Below are 14,649 nucleotides of genomic sequence, written 5' to 3'. Positions count from 1 at the left end.
GTTTGGGCTTACTTGAAATTGTAAAATAAAACAAAGTTCCAAAACAGGAACTTGGTTCCTGGAACTCACGCAAGGAATAGAGAGGAAAGCAGGGGAACGGCAGGGAGGACGAGGGAGGAAGCAGAGAGAGGAGGAAGGGGAGTGGCGGCTCGGTATGGCGGTGCGGTGTGCTGGTGGTTTTTGGGCGGCGCAGCACACTGGGTGGCGGTGTGGTGGCGTGGCTGCGTGAAGGAGGGGGAGATGGGGCGCAGAGGAGGTGGAGGCAGGGGAGGCTGGGCGAAGGGTGTGCGGTGGTCGTGGTGGTGTTGGGAGGTCTGGGTGGTGGTGGGTTTTCGTCGTGGTGGTGGCAGCAAGTGGTGGTGGTGGTGGCGGCGGCAGTAGGTGGTGGTGGTGAGTGCCAAATTTGAAATTAAAATTGAATTTGCAATTGAAATTGAAATTGAAATTGATATCTGAGTTGTGTTTCATTTGAGATGATTGAGCAGCTATTTATAGTTGTCATGGGGCTTCATGGATGCAACAACTCAGCTTGATTGCATTGACAAGTGGAAGAGATTGAATCAAGGAAATTGATGAATAAGATGAGCTATTCTAGTTCTAGATTTCCACATATTCATGTAGGTTTGATGAGTAAGGCTTGAGTTGTATTGGGGTGATGACAAGTAGATTGAGTTGCTTTGAGGTGGTGACAAGTAGAAAGTGGAGTTTTGACTCCCATGGAAAATGGCGCGAGGAAGAAGGAGAGGGAAGAAAACTGACTTTTGTGTTGCAAGGGCATTTTAGTAATTTTGGGAAAAATTTCAGAATTTAATTAATTTCCGAAAATAATATTTATAACGTGCAAGTAATTGAATTTATTTTCCGAATAAGTCGTTAACGAAAACGTACGAAGTATTTAAAACGTAATTATTCTCGAAAATACGAGATTAATATAATCTTGAAAAAAAATAAATCGTAAAACTTTTGTAAAATAAGTTTAGTTTTCGAATAAAGATAAGAACGTTTCGAAATTATTTAAAATCCGAAAATATTAAGATTAAGCTCGGAAATATGAAATTAAATTATAAAATCTAAAAATAGTAATTCGTGACACAATATTAAAAATTCAAGTGAAATAAAACTTCGTTAATTAAAATAAAGTTCGAATTTAGGATTTAAAACGATTTAAAACTAAATAAAAATACTTAAGCATAATTAATCGAGTTTTAAAAATTCGGGGTATTACACTATCTTATTTTGAAGGAGAAAACGCCATTCTCTCTCTCCCTCCTCTCCCTCTCTCAAACCCTAGCCTCCTTTAGTGAATTTTGAAGGGGCTTCCATCGATTTTATCGGTGGAAAGCCCCGACCTTTTTATTTTGTTGTTCTTTTTTAATTTTGTTTGAGTTTTAGGGTTTTAATAATACTTCCTCCTTGTGCGAGGATTGTTCTCCCTCGAAAGATAGGGTTTTTCTTCTCCTTTTAGGGAGAATTTTCTTAGGTTAGAGGATCCTAAATTTCTGGTGTACGAGGGAGAATATTATTTAATTTTGCAGGAGAAATTGATTCAGCGATGAAGATTTGTGCGGTGTCGCAGCAGATGTCAGTTCTACATCTACAATCAATTGAATCTGATTTAATTCAATATCAAAATTACAACAGATCAAAAGACCCCCTCGTTGACGGTTGTATCAAACAACGATGTGTTAGAGGGTATACAAGATGTTCGATGCGCGATGATCGTAGTTTTGCAGAAAACGAGTTTTATTTGATTCAATTTGTTATGTATTTGACAGATTCAGATTTCTTTTGTAGATGTCGTATGACTTTTTATGAATGAATTAATTTTATTTCAAAAAAAATATATTTTGAATGACATCCCTCAACAATGAAGTGGTATAGGTCCAAAGTCCAGACTGGACCGATTGTGGACCTAATTCTATTTATTTTTTCTACAAAATACCGTAAACGAATTGTTTAAGGCTCATTCTGAACAGTAGCTTTTATGTGAGACGGCCTTACAGGCGCGTCGCTGTAAGACCAGTGGTCTAACCCACGCGCACGGGGATCACGCGCCCTATAAAGGCTTTTTTTTCATTCCATTTCATTTCTCTCTCCTCCGTTACCCATTCTGACTCTCTTCCCCATCTCTCTCAACTCAAGATTTATGCTTCTTAGAAACCCTAGCCACCTTCCTTCTTTTTTCTCCTTCCCCAATCTCCTCGATCTCTCCTCCTCGCCGCCGTTGCAAGATGCGCGACCATGGATTCCGACTGTTCCTTGCCTCGTCGTCTCTGCCACCAATGTCCTTGAGGCTTTTAGGTTTTTGATTTTTCGATTTTTTCCTTCGATTTTGTTGAATTTGCGTTTTAGGTTTTTGAAACTCGACAATCTCCCTCCTTAACCTCGGCGGTATGCAAAGCTATGATCGTTGATTTAGGTTTTTGAAACTCTGCTCTCTCTCGCCGCCGATGATGCCCGTAGATCGAAGAATGGGGCCGTCACCTCCTCGTCGCCACCCCTCCTGAACCCTAGCAACCTTTATTCTCGAAGAAGTGAAGGAGGCGATCTGGATCTCCACTGGTATCGACGTTTTTCAACACCGTCAAGAAAGGCGATTAAAGATGCAAGGCCATTGAAGTTCTAGTGTGTAATCAGGGGGGTTTCAACACCACATATCTCATGGTCTTATTTATATTGTGTTGATCCCGTAGTTTTTTTTTAATTAGTTAAAAATTGTATTGATTTAGTTATAGTTTTATTTAGTTAAAAATTATATTGATTTAGTTGTAATTTTGTTTTATTTAGTTAATTTTTTTTATTGATTTAGTTATAGTTTAGCTAAAAATTGTATTGATTTTGTTATAGTTTAACATGGAAGCTCTCCTATTAAAGGATGCAAGTCTATATAACCCGAATTCATTACTCATGTCAAATTTTCGAATTTGCAGTTATTTTTGGCAAATTTTCTGATCATTTTGTGTTGAAATAACCTGAATTCAATACTTATGTCTAATTTTAGAATCGTTTTTTTTGTTTTTTGGCGAAAATATCGGATCCATTTGTGTTGAAATAAACCCGAATTCAGTACTTATGTTTAATTTTTGAGTAGTTTGTGTTTTTGGGCAAATTTATTTGATGAATTTGGTTGCTTCAGTAGTTTTCTTACCTTTTGTTTATTTACTAAATTATTCAACACCACAAGTTACAATTATAAGGCAAATAGTTGACGTTTTATATGAATTAGTTGAGGGGTTTTTTTCTTTGGTACTAACTAAACTAGTGTAAAACATAACTAAAGTAATGAAGTCATAACTAATTGAATAACAAAATGGTTAAGGTATAAAGACAAATAGTTATGAATTTTTTAAAAAATTATTATTAACTAAAACTCATATAATCTTAACTAATTAGTCCCATTGTTTAACTATTTGGTTTCATTGTTTAACAAATTGGTTATATTTCTTAACTAATAGGTTCAATAGCTTAACTAATTGATTTCAGTGTTTAACTACTTGATTCAATTGGTTAACTAATTGAATTTCAGGCTTAACTAATTAAATTCCAATCTTAACTAATTGGTTTCATTGCGTAACTAATTGGTTCCATTGCGTAACTAATTGATTTTGTAGCATAACTAATTGATTTTATTGTTTAACTAATTGTCTGCATTGCTTAACTAATTGAATTTCAAGCTTAACTAGTTTATTCCATTGCGACTAATTGAATTTCAGGCTTAACTAATTGAATTTCAAGCTTAAGTAATTGATTTAATTGCTTAACTAATATTCCAGTGCTTAACTACTTGATTCAATTGGTTAACTAATTGAATTTCAGGCTTAACTAATTAAATTCCAATCTTAACTAATTGTTTTCATTGCGTAACTAATTGGTTCTATTGCGTAACCAAATGATTTTGTAGCTTAACTAATTGATTCCAATACTTAACTAATTGATTTTATTGTTTAACTAATTGTCTGCATTGCTTAACTAATTTAATTTCAAGCTTAACTAGTTTATTCCATTGCGACTAATTGAATTTCAGGCTTAACTAATTGAATTTCAAGCTTAAGTAATTGATTTAATTGCTTAACTAATATTCCAGTGCTTAACTACTTGATTCAATTGGTTAACTAATTGAATTTCAGGCTTATCTAATTAAATTCCAATCTTAACTAATTGTTTTCATTGCGTAACTAATTGGTTCCATTGCGTAACTAATTGATTTTGTAGCTTAACTAATTGATTTCAATACTTAACTAATTGATTTTATTGTTTAACTAATTGTCTGCATTGCTTAACTAATTGAATTTCAAGCTTAACTAGTTTATTCCATTGCGACTAATTGAATTTTAGGCTTAACTAATTGAATTTCAAGCTTAACTAATTGATTTAATTGCTTAACTAATATTCCAGTGCTTAACTAATTGATTTCATTGCTTAACTAATTTATTCATTGCTTAACTAATCAATTCCATTGCTTAACTAATTGAATTTCAGGCTTAACTAAAACACGACAATTCTTAACTAATCATAAGAAAATCTTAACTAAAACTTCCAAAATCTTGACCAAAGATTTAATCGTAATTAAACCAAAATTATTCTTAACTTAAACAACACTACTCTTAACTAAATATAACTAAAATAAAAAATGACTTAAATGCAAAAAACATAACCAAATCATTATATTTCATGACTAAACATAACAGAAGTATAACTTAAACTAAATATAACAGAAGTATAACTTAACAAAAGTATAACAAACTTATTATTAACTAAAACTCATAAAATCTAAACTAATTAGTTGCAATGCTTAACTAATTAATTTTATTGCTTAACTAATTGGTTTCAGTGCTTAACTAATTGGTTCATTGCTTAACTAATTGGTTTCGTTGCATAACTAATTAGTTTCGTTGCTTAACTAATTGAATCTCAAACTTAACTAATTACTTCCAGTGGTTAACTTAATTAAATCCAGTACATAACTAATTGCTTCCAGTGTTCACTAATTGGTTTCAATGCTTCACTAATTAGTTACATGGTTTAACTAATATGTTACATTACTTAACTAATTTATTACATTGCTTAACTAATTGGTTCTGAAGGTCAACTTATTAGTTTCATTTTTAACTAATTAATTCAATTGCTTAACTAATTATTTTCAATGCTTAAAATTTTGTATCTTAACTAAAACTCTGAAATTCGTTATCTGAAACTCAAAAATACATAACTAAAACTCAAAAAATCTTAACTAAAACCAAGAAAATCGTAACTTAAACTGGTAAAATCATAACTAAAACTCGGAAAAATCATAACTAAAGCCCTGAATGAAAACTAAAAAATACGTAACTAAAACTAAAAAACCCTTAACTAAAACCAAAAAAATCGTGACTAAAACTTAAAAATTCATAACTAAAACATAGAAAATCAGTCCAGCAATTCCAATAAGAAGGCCATTATTTCAGAATTATAACTAAAACTAAAACATAAATATTCTTAACTAAATACAAAAAAAGTGTAACTAAAACATTACAATTCTTAACTAAAACTAAAACGAAAACCACTAGCGAAGCCATCAACCACTTGTGCCGCATAACCAGCAGCTTTGTTCCTTCGCAACGCCGCAGGCGCATCGCCAAAATCACAGCCACCAAGATCGAGTCAAAAAAACACCAACTCCTCCACTACCATCTCCATCGACTACTCCGCCTTGACCTCCGCTCATTGCCGACGACGAAGCCTCGCCTATGCATACGAAACCACAAAATCAAATTAAATCAAACACAAAATCGAAACCAAGATCAAATTAAATAAAAAACAAACACAAAATCGAAACCAAAATCAAATCACAAAAATATTCACATTAGAAAGCAGAGTAAACTACTAAAATTGAAGTAGCAAAACCATATAAAAACCTAAACCTTAGATCTGAACAACCTCCTTCGCAGCCACTAGCAGGGATTAGCGTAGCCACCGCAAGACTGGGAGTGTTCCTTTGATCTCCATATTTTATGCGGCGGTGGTGATGGAGATGCGAACTTGAAAACGCGGAAACGAGGCTTATCCGCGCTCCGCGATCCCCCTATCGATGGTCGTTTGCTCACCAATATGCGGCTATGGCCGCGGTCTTCTGTCCGGAGGCCGACTTCTCCTCCATCACCACAACCACCACCTCTTCTTTTGTTACAAGACATCAACAATTAGGGTTTTGAAAATCAAAATTGTGAAAATTGAAGATTTTCAGAGGTTAGAGAAAAGAGAGAACCAAATGAAGGAGAGAGATGGCAGTATTACCTCAATAAGCCACCACCGCTGTCTTTTCCGTCGTCTTCTTCGTCATCTACTGCGGCGATTTTGACGGGAGAGATAGGCGACAATTTCGAGGAGAGAGAGAGGCAGCGATTTTGAGGAGAGAGATGTAGAGGAAATTGTTTAGGAGAGAGAAATGAATTAGGGATAGGAAATGAAAATAAAATTGTTAATATGTATATATATTTTCCAGAAATTCGCTGATGTCATGTACACGTAAGCAATCCGTGTGGCAGTTTAGGTGACAACAAGGCGGTCTTTCCTGTAAGACCGTCTTTTACAAAAGTTTGTATATTCTGAAAGATAAAATAAATTGTCATAATATAATAATATTTACAATATATTAAAGGAGAAAATTAAATTTTTAAATTTTTAAATAGTTAATATTATATATTTTTTTAAGGAAAAATCGGTCCGATCCAAAATCCAGTTTAGGGTTTTGGATCGGACAAGACCGAAGACCGCAAATCAATATTTCTCGACTCGGTGAACGGACCAATTGTCTCGGGTCAGCTCCATTTTTCCGACCGGGACCGGTTTTTGCGCACCCCTAATTGTAGAATATTACCTGTTACAGCAAGTCATTATAGAAGAGAGCCCTTTAAAAGAAGATAGTTCAGAAGGTTGTGTTATTCTTTGTTAACGAAAAATCAACCCTTTTTACGGATACCGCTTAAAGGCTGTATTTTTCGATTTATTTTTTACATAACCTTATAAAAACAAAAAAACTAAGGAGAGTTAGTAAAAGACAACTTAATTTGAAGCGTCAGTTGCTAAAATATGAGCATTGTGTACTCTTTCGATATTGTTGATGCAACACCAATTGAAAGTCGTGTCAATCTCTTAGATCTCGCTTATCGTCCATATAAGTTGCACATCTAACACGTCATTTGTAATCGATTAACAACGTACTCTACTAGTTGTCTTGAATTTGTAAGGGTTATGATCTTTTGAAGTAAAAATTGTGACGCCCAATGAAGACCCAGTAGACGTACAAGTCATTACCTCTATTTGCAAAGTTGATCTTGCAGTACTTGCATGCCATCGCTCCTAATATTAGTTCATTTACAACTTGTTGACCCTCCAAATACCAACCCATACCTGCATTTCTGGTTCCTTTCTGCCATGAGCAACTGAGATCGTGGTCGTATCCCCCGGAATATCATTTACATTAATGATGACCCTGGAGAAACATGGAGGATACATAAGATCATTCTCAGCCGGATGGAGAAAACATATAGATTGTTGACCATGACGATGTAGAATTCCATGCTACTTAAGACCCTTATCAACAAAGGCTTGAATAGTAGACATTATTGTAGAAACTTCTCCCTTAAATACACGACTATTACCTGATAAATAGAGAGCAAAAAGTGTACTAATAAAGTGAATTATCTTTGAACCATTCTTCCCATCCCGTCGATGAAGTTGTCGGATGTAGCACATAGTTTCATTGATATCTGAGTGGATATCAAGATATCCACCCCTCTAAACTTGTAGAGCAAGATTGCAGAATCTAAAAAGATATTAAACATCTTCTTCTCCAATACCACAAAGATCATAGACACATGACATTTGAAAACCTAGCTTACCTATATTACCTTTGGTAGCAATTCCATTATGAATAAATTTCCATACAAAAGTTACAATTTTAGTATAATATTCAACGACTAGCGCATTTTTTAGAAGTCTCAAGCTGGGTCATCCTGGATTCTCGTAATCTCTTTCGCTGTCAGTATTACGTATGCAGTTTAACTTCTAAGGCATGTTTGGCCAAAATTCTAGAAAACAATTTATGTTCCCTAGAAGTAGTTCTATAGAAACAGTTTCTAGGGAAACTCTTTTGATAAATAGAACTGGTGTGTGGCTCGGCGATGTTCCGGCCACAAATAATTAAAATTAGAGATTATTCTTCAGTTCAACAGTAGACCAAAATACATGTAGGTTATAAAAGTGAAAATATTCATTAAGTTCTACACAGGTACAGTACGTCACTACGTCATTAATCATGCCAAGTTTTTTTTAACTAGTGTGTGGCCCGGGCGTTGCCCCGGATTTTGACTTTTATTCGGCTTTATTTGTTGTAAATATGTGTCCGTGTAGATGGTGTCGTCATAGAATTATGGGGTTACACACAAGATAAGCGCCCGATTAACCACCTTCTCAAGCTGAAACTCCATGTTCTATTACCCCAAGTGCATGTAATATGTTCTATAATTATTCAACCACTTACTCGTTATATATTACATTCTATTACCCAGAGTTTTTTTTTTAGGCTTAATCTAGAAAAGTAATAATTGTACATTTATAAATTAAGTAATCATTCGCTTTTCTTGCATTCACTTCTATTCAATTTATTATTTATTGTAAAAAGAACATAAATGTTTATATAGAAATATATAACATGAGTTGTAGTTGGTTAAGATGGTTGGATGTTGAACTTTTAACAAAGAGGTCTAGTGTTCGATCCTTACTACATGTTTTTTGGTTGTCAATGACATGTCATGATGCTGGTTAGTGGTGACGTGGCGTAATAAGTTGAGGCATATGTGACACGTATACGTTCTTAAGAACGCCTTTTAATATATTAGTATAGATTAGATCATCTTACAATTCGCTTAATTTATTTTCTAATGGATAAGTGCTTAAAATTAATAAACACCAAATTAGAGTATGCAGGGCATTTCCACAGTTGATGCTTATGAGACTTATGATATCATATTTAATTCATGGTTTTCCTAATGCTTTAATTACTCCCTCCGTCCCATATTACTCGTTGCACTTACCTTTGCACAAAGTTTTAGGTGATAAGTGGTTGTTTGGTTATCAATTGTTATAAAAGTAGATGTGATAGGAGTTAGTGGGGTATTTTTTTTAATTGAATGTGAGAGAGTGTGGGGACCAAACTTTTTATAGTGGGAAGATAGAGACAATATAATAATCGTGGGATCATTCCAAATTTAGAAGTGTAAGAAGTAATCTGGGACGGACGAAAAAGGAAAGTGTAACAAGTAATGTAGGACGGATGGAGTATTATTTTTATTCCAATATATTCCATAGGAAATAAAAGGTAACATAAACATTTAGGGGGTGTTTGGTATGAGAGATGGAAAGGGAGTGGAATGGAAACAAATAAAAAAGGGAAAAGGTAATGTTAACTATTTTCATTATTGGTTGTTTGGTATAACATAGGAAATGAACCACTTATGCATGATTCCCTTACTTAATGTTTGGTAAGCACTCCATAATAAGGAAAAGAATATATTTTATAGTGTATAAATCATTAAATCTACATCAATATATATACGAAATATAAAGGAAGAAATAGTAATAATTAAAACTAGTAGAAATTAACAATAAATAAAATCCTTGATGAATCGCACCCCCTTGTTTATAGCCCCAATACCAGATTTTTGTCAAACCTGCCACCTTTTTACATAAAGGAAAAATAAAATTCAATTGTTCATTATAATTTTTTAAAATTTGTTTGAGGAATTATTATAAGGCAATTCAGAACCATCTCAACCACTTTCTTTTCCCCCTTTTACATCTCTTTCTCTCTCATGTCCTCACCTACATCCAGTTTGGCCGCCCATCCACCATTGACCCACCACCTCCACCCATCCCCACACCCCACCCTCCCCACCACCTCCAACTATGCAAACTCAATTGACTCTTCCCGGCGCTCACGCGCTACTGACTTCGATGATCCATTGCAATCCACCACATGCTCCGCGACAAGCGCCAATAAACTTCGCCTCATTTACAGGTATGGAGATCACATAGTCTATCGCCCGCACGAAAAATCTATTTTTAATTGGGAGTAAGCTCAGGACAGAGGGGTGAGAGAAGAAGTGATGAACGGAGGAGAGGGAGACTGGGAGAGAGACAGAGCAAAGAGGCGGTGGGCGTTGTGTATTTGAGGGGAAACGGTAATTGTTACCGTGGCTTTTGGAGTAGTAACAAAGTAAGGGATTCCATTACCCTTAAATAATGGTAACAGTTACTACATGCTCCAAACCAAACAGCTTATAACGTAAACGCTTATCTGAATCCGTTTCCAACTCTAAAAATTCACATACCAAACATCCCCTTAGTTGTTTTAATTTCATGTTAACATGTACTCGTATTTATAAATTAATGTGCATAGTTAAATAACAATTAGTGGTTGATTAAAATGGTAATGAGAGTTATTCTCCAAACTCAAGGTCTGGTGTTTGAACCTTATTATATTGATTTTTTATTATTGTTAATGACATCTTATAACCTTGGTGAGTGGATGACGTGGCGTAAATGGGAGATCTCTACGTGGCACATAAATTTTTTATCAACGCCTTTTAATATATTAGTATAGATTATTTGGCCACAAAATTTAAGAAATAGATTACATTGTTTGACCCATTTTATATTCTTATAGTTTTTCCCTTTTGATTCTAAAATAAATAAAAACCTACTAACATTTTTGTTAAAAGTAAGATTAAATACCAACACATTATTTCTAAACAAATGACACATTTATGATTATTATTATAAGGAGTTTATTGTTACTATAAGAAGGATCATAATTCATGAGCTTGTGGCTTTTGGATTTAGAACTTGATGGTGAGAGTAACAAAAAGATTTGCAACTCTCTTTCCTCACCTCGATCTCCTCCATCTTCCTCAATTAACTGATAATCGATTTTGCGTCAATGAGCACCACTTAATCAAATAAGATTTATAAAACAACTAACTAACGCACTATGTTGATTATAGAGAGTGATGAATAGCTTAATTGGTTAGAGCTTCCATCCCGATTCTAGATGATCTTGGGATCGATTATTATCCCCGCCCTTGTGGCACATTTGCACCAAAAAAAATGTTGACTATATTGGTAATTGTAGGGATCTTCCCAAGACTTGGAAACATACGATCCGCAATCGACATTCCTAAGCTTGTAGTTACGACTTGTGATTCGGGAAACTCATAATCCTGGACCGCGGTTTTGTGAGAAATCAAATTCAAAGAGATTAGTAGTGACAATAACTCGTGAATTTGAGGCTGAACGTGATCATTTTCTCTTATGCGCCCAAATTAGTAGACTCGACCTGAACTAGCTTGCCTCCAGAATTTCTGGCCCACAATGACTCGACTCGCTTATGAAGAAATAGAATGAACTCTTTGGAAGAAAATAGATAACATAAGTAGAAAAAAATGCAAAATAAGAAAGTTTTGAAAAATAAGTTAAAAATTTTTGGGGAAGAGATTGGATATATCAGACTTACTCCCCTAAAAGAAAAGAACAAAAAGAGATTAACGCAATGAATTGATGTCATATGGACTCATGCATGGGCCTAAATATGATCGTCAACCCTATGGACTTTAGACATGAGCCTTGGACTTGGACTCGAGCTGAGTTTGGGCTCAAGAACATGCACTTTAGACATGGAGTTTGGACTCGAGTTTGGGCTTGAGAATGTGCAATGAGCTTGAAACGGAATGAAATCTTTGGAAAAAAAAATAAAATAAGTAGAAATGTAATACCCCGAATTTTTAAAACTTGATTAATTATGCCTAATTATTTTTGTTTAGCTTAAAATCGTTTTAAATCCTTAATTCGAACTTTATTTTAACTAACAAAGTTTTATTTCGCTTGAATTTTTAATATTGTTACGTGATTTATGTTTTTTTCTTCAGATTTTATAATTTAATTTCAGATTTACGAGCCTGAGCTACTTTTTAAATCTTAATTATTTCATAATTTCGGATTTTTAATAATTTCTAAACGTTCTTATGTTATTCGAAAACTAAATTTATTTTTCGTTAACGATATTTTACTAAAGAATTATTTCAAAACTTATTAAAGATTTCTATTTATCAATTCCTAAAATAGCAACTAAAATTCTGAAATTTTACCTGTTCTAAAAATTATGAAAATGCTCATGCACACTCAAAGCCAAAATACACAACTTTCTTCTACTCCTCTTTCATGTGTCAACCAAGTCAACGAGGAGAAAATTTTTCTTACTTTCTTGACTCCTCTTTCTCCCTAATTCAGTCCAAGTTCATTTCCTTGGGCTCCAAGTACTACAGTTTCTTCCTCACTCTACATGTCTTCAAAAACCAGAAAATTCTGATGGAATTTCAACAACAAAAACAAAAATCAATTTCAATCATCCCTTCCTTGTTCTCTTCTCTGTCGAACCACCACCACCGTTAACCAACACCTACTGCCGCCACTGAAACCACCGCCAATCACCACTACCCCTGCTGCCTAGCACCATCTCGATCATCCACCACCGTCGAAGCCACCCCTTATTGCTCTCCTCTCCTCGCAGCTCCGCAACTCCCCTCCCCTGCTTCCCTCTTTTCGTCCCCTGCTGCACCACCTCAACCACACCACCACTCCCCAGCCACCGCACCACCCCTCTAGTAAATATCCGCCACAAAATACCCCAGCGAACGGCTGCTGCGCCGCCCGGAATCGACCGGAAACACCCCCCTCCCCTGCTTTCCCCTGTTTTTGCGTGACCTCCTCTTCCCCTCCCTTGCTGTTTGCCGCCGCAAAACCAACCCCACCACGGTCGCCTTCACCAGTGCTGACTTGTGACATCGGACCACCGTACCCAGCCACCCCTGTCTCCCTTCCTCTCCTCCCCTTCGTGCTCCCCTGCTTCGCCTCCCCATCTCCTCTTTGGTCGACTTCCAGGAAACCAAAAAGCCAAAATACGACTTTGTTTTCCTTGCTCCAATAAACCCAAAACAAAGCTGGCCCAATTCTAAATCCTTGGGCTTTGGGTAAGACAACTATGAATGTTATAATGAATTTTGTTCCTTTTAATTATTTACTAATTTTTTTTTTCAGATTTAATTATTGATTTTACTGAAATAAATAACTAGCCTTATTTACCAAGATTGGAATTTAAATAATATTTTCGTATATGTACATATATATTTCGATTGAAATTTTGTTTAATAATATTTTCGTTAAATTATGAAATTATATTTTTTTAAGATTTTGTTATAAATTCATAACTTATAAAAATTATTATTTATAAAATACCGATTATAGATTATTTATCGTTTTGATACTAATTCAATGATTTAATATTTTGAAAGAATCGAACTCGGAACTCAGGACGAACGATCCATCGAACAAGAAGTATAAACTACGGTTGAGGTAACATCTATTGCTAACACCCACAGTCCCCTTATGAAATGTGTTTTATGAGTTTATGAAATATGTTTATAATGATGTGTTTCATTGGATTGTGGGATATGAAATGTATTTATGAAGTGTGCTTTATGAATGACGATATTTTTATGAATGATTTTATAAGAATGATGTTTATGAGTTACGAATAAGATATGAAACATGATAATAAAAGTGTAAAGTTATTGAGGTTACTATTTCTAGGTCGTGCATGTACCGCCGTACTGCGGGACACCCACCAAGTGAGAGTGCTCCATGAGGGTTACCGCAAGCTAAAAAAAGAAAGAAACTATTTAGGTACGGGCGTATGTCCAACAAGGGAGAGTGCTCCTTGAGGACTATCGCAAGGTGGGAGACGTCCCGCAAGGCTAACTTGTCAGTTACCAAGTAGAATGAAGGTTTTATGAAAGATAATGGGAAATATTAAAGTTTCAAGTTATAAATGATGTTTTATTATAATAATTTTATGAAAGTGATTTACTATATTCTATTCTCCCTGATTGCAAAGTAAATAAAATGAATTGAAATGAATTTACGTTGTTAGGGTAGTATGTTACTGGTCCTCGGCTCACGATGTTGCTTTTGTTTTAGGTACAAAGAAGATCATGGGATGCCTTAGAGTGAGGATGCAACCACCAAATTCACGATCGATGTTTAGTAAAGATAACTATGTCTCACTAGTAATAATGGATGTATTAACTAAACTCTAAGTTAAATTTCATGATTTGAGTTAGAATTTTAATATTAATGTTTAATCAATGCTAGAAGTAATTATTATTAAAGTTTATTTAGTAATTTAAAAAGGTTATGTCGCCTTGTATTTCCCACGAGGGAGATACGACATGTGACGCTCCGACTAAATTAGGGTTTTCGCTGCTAATTAAAGATAATTAACCTAATTAATGGTGTTTAGAAGTCGGGGCGTTATAAGAAACAAATGCAAAAATGAGAAATTTTTGAAAAAATAACTTTAAAAATTTTGGGGAAGAGATTGGATGTACTCACCTAAAGAAAAGAGTAAAAAGAGATTAACGCAATGAATTTATGTCACATGGACTCATGCATGGGCCTAAATATGATCGTCAACCCTATGGACTTTAGCCATGAGCCTTGGACTTGGACTCGAGCTGAGTTTGGGCTCAAGAACATGCAATTGACTTTAGACATGGA

At 34.8% G+C, this 14,649-nt stretch overlaps 1 long non-coding RNA gene across 1 annotated transcript; it reads left to right on the top strand.

Annotated features, from left to right (window-relative positions):
- Positions 1-9,657: 9,657 nt before the first annotated feature.
- Positions 9,658-14,241, top strand: LOC130466009 (uncharacterized). Its single transcript, XR_008926020.1, has 3 exons — positions 9,658-10,057; positions 13,386-13,446; positions 14,071-14,241. It is a non-coding gene; the product is annotated as an uncharacterized lncRNA (long non-coding RNA).
- Positions 14,242-14,649: the final 408 nt, after the last annotated feature.

This window comes from Spinacia oleracea, chromosome 1 (assembly GCF_020520425.1).
Source record: "Spinacia oleracea cultivar Varoflay chromosome 1, BTI_SOV_V1, whole genome shotgun sequence".
Lineage (NCBI taxonomy): Eukaryota > Viridiplantae > Streptophyta > Magnoliopsida > Caryophyllales > Amaranthaceae > Spinacia > Spinacia oleracea.
Note: the sequence above shows the minus strand (reverse complement) of the source record. Positions and strands in the feature narration are given on the sequence as shown.